The sequence below is a fragment of the Pseudophryne corroboree genome, chromosome 1, assembly GCF_028390025.1.
Source record: "Pseudophryne corroboree isolate aPseCor3 chromosome 1, aPseCor3.hap2, whole genome shotgun sequence".
NCBI lineage: Eukaryota > Metazoa > Chordata > Amphibia > Anura > Myobatrachidae > Pseudophryne > Pseudophryne corroboree.
In genome coordinates, this window is record NC_086444.1 from 1214205944 (window position 1) to 1214210913 (window position 4970).

General features: G+C 39.1%; 1 pseudogene; it reads left to right on the forward strand.

Moving 5' to 3' along the window:
• The first annotated feature begins 1062 nt into the window (after positions 1-1062).
• Positions 1063-1181, forward strand: LOC134951962 (5S ribosomal RNA; annotated as a pseudogene).
• The last annotated feature ends 3789 nt before the right edge of the window (positions 1182-4970 follow it).

Here is a 4970-nt window from a genome sequence, read left to right on the forward strand (position 1 = left end):
GTCCGGCGCCAGACTTCCTAGATCTCCGTAACGGAGCTCCGGCGGGCCAACTCCTCTTCACTACACACGCCAGGTATGAAATATCGCTCTCTGCTGTCTCCACCAGTTCACCTCACAGGGACACAATCCCCAGCTGCCACTGACACTACATGGCGGTAGCGGGGAATTAGCCATACCACTCTGTGCGTGCTGCACAGACAGGGACTTTCTGACTTGATTTCAGCTCTTAAATAAGTAGCATCCATTATACTCCCTGGATACTGTAAATTAACAATTATTGATATAGAAATTTGTGCACTCAATTAATACAGGGAAACTTCCTTCAGGTGTTAACCTCTGCATCACTTGTAAACATATCAAATCTTGAACACAGCAGTGTGGCACTTTTAGAGCTGAGATATCAGAATTATCCCTGCATAAGGAGAGCATGCTCTTGCAATACTTATAACTGCAATTATTTAACTATAATTTGTCTTAAAGATACACTGTCTGTTTTCACAAATTGATGGAAATAAACTCACGTTAAAAAATTCCTGAGACAGGCAGAGAATTGTGTTTGCAGCAAAGCGGTATACCTTAACAAATAGTGCGTGTTCCTCTATGTGTTTTTTATGTTTCTCTATGCTTTAAGAGATAACATATGGTAACTATTTATGAATACTGTGGTGCATCTTTTGCAAACCATATGTGAATCTATAATCGGTTATGTGATACCTATATTTAGTTTCATTACCATTATGCAATCTTTTGTATGGTCTTGATATTTATTTGCACCTTTGTCTGTGGGAAATTTATTTCTGTATTTAACCCTCCTATATGAGCAACTCCATGCTCATCCTCTTTTAAATGCACTCTCTCATCCACAATTAATGGATTGCCCTCTGCAATGCCTGTTATGGTAATAGGGGCCTCATAGTGGACAGCAGAAGTGCTATACTAATTCTATCTTTCAACCTAGAATTATCAGGTCTATTCTAACTCTGCCTATACTTGAAAAATTCTTCTCAAGCACTCTCTCATCCAATTGGGTACTCCCGCACGCCAATAGATGTCTGCCTAACCATCTACAGTGACACCACGCTGGACATGCCCGATCTCGCCTGATCTTGGAAGCCAAGCAGCACTGGGCATGGTCAGTACCAGAAAGGGAGACCCTCTGGGAATACCGGGTACTGTAGTATCAAGGGACATACTACCCATTGATGCACCCAGGAAAGCAGAAGTGTACTTCCTTCCTTCATAACCAGAATTTTAGGCGATAATACACTCTCTCATTACCCATTCGATGGACACAGATGGGCAAAAGCAGAAGTGACTGGTTCAACAACACTTTCCCTTATTCTCATCTATAAATGTTGGTCGATACCCAATAAATATCTACTTGCAATGAATACCTCTAATATCAATATCAGACCATGTGTAAATTCTTACCTGTCTAGAAGGAGTCCAGAGTTGGGAAACCGGATTTCTTCTTCCTCTCTTATGAATATACATATACAACATTTCATAAGTTGATAGAGAAAACAAGAAAGTTCAAACTTTCGCTTTGATGAACGTCAAATATCAACACTCACTTTAAATATAGTAGGTGTGCAGACAAGCAACCTGCCACCCCACAACAAGTGAGTAACATATCTTTATTATTGATTTAATCTCTTTTTAATGTATTGTTGTTGACAGAAATAACAATATTGTCATCTGTATAGAATATTAAAAGTTAAGTTTTAATTTTTGCACTCTTAGTGTACCTATATCAACACAACATGTGTACATTGATTGATACAAAGTGTGCCCCAGAGAGACAATAAAACAGTCTTTTTCTTTTTGCTTCTCTGCAAAAAAAAAACACCCTACAATAGTTTGCTCTGAACTAATGTCCGGGAGCACCACCAACCCAAATCTACCGCAAAAACCTAATCGGTACAGTCGGTAGCCATATGTTGGTTATTATAGATACTCTACATGGTTTAAAAAATCCTTTAACGTCTATTCACAATCCGGTCCAGTGCAGATTCCCAAACCCCAACCCATTGCTGTAATGATAAACCAGGCCAGCAACATTTTTTTAATTTCCACGTAATCGCTATCCATCTCCCATGCAGTCTCTGCACAGCTCAGGACTCACTCTTCCAGTGAGAATGAATCCTGCTGATTGGGGCTGGAGCTGACATCAGCATAACTCCCAACATGACCCTCTCCAGGAGGGACAGAATGCTCTGCTCCTGAACATCCCTCTTAACGTATGATTGCCATCACCTGCGCTGAAACACCTTTCTTATCCATTAACCTGTTCAAAATAGGTGCCGGCAGTCATAAATGAAGGGAAAAGTCCAGAAGCAGAGCATTGTGTCCCTCCTGGAGAGGGTCACGTTGGGAGGTATGCGTTGGACACCCTCCCTGAAAACGCATGAGCCCATCCGCATTTTTCCTGACACTCCCTGAAAACTGTCAGTTGCCACCCACAAACGGCCTCTTCCTGTAAATCACCTTGCGAATGCACGTGCAAATGGATCCTTCGTACCATGTATATGTAATACAAACACACACAGTGTAATATCTAACAATACAACCAACTTTATACATTCACAAATACATGCACCAACCTCAAGACCGTTGGATTCAGGGCCTTCTTCACTGTTGGCCAATCCAAATCCACCCTCCTCTGCTGTACCTGGTCCAGCTCTTCTCCTGCTGCACTCTTTACTGGCACACCGGATATCCATTTTCTGCATGCCTCTCCATACAAGAGATAATTCTGTTAAGCCATGAAATTATTGACATTTAAGGTCTGGCTTGCCCACCTACACAATTAGCTGCTATTAGAGGAAGCAGACTCAATTTAATCTTTGCTGTGTATTACCGTCCAGCAATGTGATCCCTGTCCAGATGCCTAATGTGACAAGAATAACATACACTGGGTAAAATTCAGCAGGTTTATTCTTTCTCCAGCAGTTAGAACACTCACAAAGTTTTAACAGCAGGTTACAGGTCACAGCACACATTCCATGTGCTATAAATCAATATGGTAGTCTCTCATGACTCCTAGCATAACCCCATACCCCCAATCTGTCGCCAGGCCAGTTTGTCCATCATCAGAAGCATGTACCTATGTGCAGACAGCATTCATAAAGGCAGCTGACTGGTGCTACTAAGCAACTTGGCTGAGTTCATTCCTGACCTCAATAGAAATCTGGACTGGATCCATGTTGAACTGCTTTTACATACTTAAACAGGAAAATCCTGTTGTCAATATATATATATATATATATATATATATATATATATACTGTATATATATATATATATATATATATATACAGTATGCTGTTGTTTCACTTTGTCATTAGGTTAAAAGAATGAACAAACATAGAAAAAAGGACATCCCACCACATGTGCTTGCTGCAGCTTGTGTCTACAGTATGAGGATGCCCATTGATGACATCTTCATTTTTTGCCATTGCCATATCTATCAGAAATCACAAAAAACCCACATAAAGATAATGACAGAGACAAAAAAAAACATAAATAGTAAAAAAAAAAACATACAATATCATAACTCAACATATCAAAGCATGCGTATCTGAAGCATATACCTATAAATACAATATCATACAGAATAGTTAGTATAAATATATTTCCAGAACACAATATGATGATACATAATTGAAGCACAGATAAGGAGCAGTAGGCAGGGGCGCAACCAGACCTTTGTGGGGCCCCTGAAAGGGCCTCCACCACACTTCACAAGAGAAACAGGTAGCGCAGGGGGAGAGGGTGGCAGAGAGGATAGTAGTGGAGGGAGGCACCTTTTAGGGTATATACTGAGGTGTCAGCTATACCAACAGATATATACTAACTGTTCTACCTATTCTTCGCACAGGAGTTTCTGATTTTCATGGTTGTAAATATAAATGAGTGGTAAAAATTTGGTAAATTTATAGAGCTGAAAATTTGAGACGTCTTTATGTAAGTAAATATTAATCCATGGTTCTTTATGTTACCAGAGGAGCATCCACAGCAGACATGGTAAAAAGTGACAGGAACATTTTTGTACTGTTGTTTATTGATCACGCAATGCAAGTCACGCATCGGTAATGACGTCATTATGTCAACCCCCTTTTCATCCCCTTAAGGGAGGTTTATTAAAAGTCTAATTACATAGTTTTCCTATGTCTCACCAGAAGAATACCTATCTTAAATTTCAGCTTCCTAACATATTGGGAAGTGAGAGAATTAGTGATGAGTCAGTCAGTGAGGGCTTTCACATTTATATACATACAGTATAAATACCACACAATATATAAGAAAAATCTTACATGGTTTAGTTGAATGAACCATAATCAGAATATTGAGAAGAGTCCCAGTCCCAATTTAAAGAAAAAAAAGTGCATATTTGATGGAATTATGTTGATGCCTGCATCTTGCAGGCTGTAATAACTCCCTATAAATGTTTCATAAATCAATCAATATTTATATGTCACAATACAAAACACTGAAAACATAATTGTTTTCGCCAGATTCCAGGCAAGGAAATAAACATAAAAAATTAGAGCACTACAATAATTAGAAGTTCAAACTAGCTGTTACAGTTAGATAGAACCCATTACTTAAACAACTAGCATGCATTTTAATATTTTTAAAGCTTTTTTTAAAATGGCAAAAATTAGAGAAAGCCATGATTAGGGTTGGCATTGTCCTTAAAAAATCAATTTGCTTTCTCTACACTCATTTTACTTGAACTATCTTTCATCATAGTTAGACTCTGAACGATATTCATATTAACCACTTTTGAACTTCAAATGATAGTTGGTGTACCTTTTGAAGAAACTGCCATTTGGTGTGGCAGAGAAATGCATTGAGGGCCACAGATCTTGAGTGTTTGCCTTTGGGAATAAGCAGCAACTATCATTTGAAGTGGATACGTCCTTCCCCAGCCGCCCGCTGCGTCAGGAACATTTAACAACTGACTG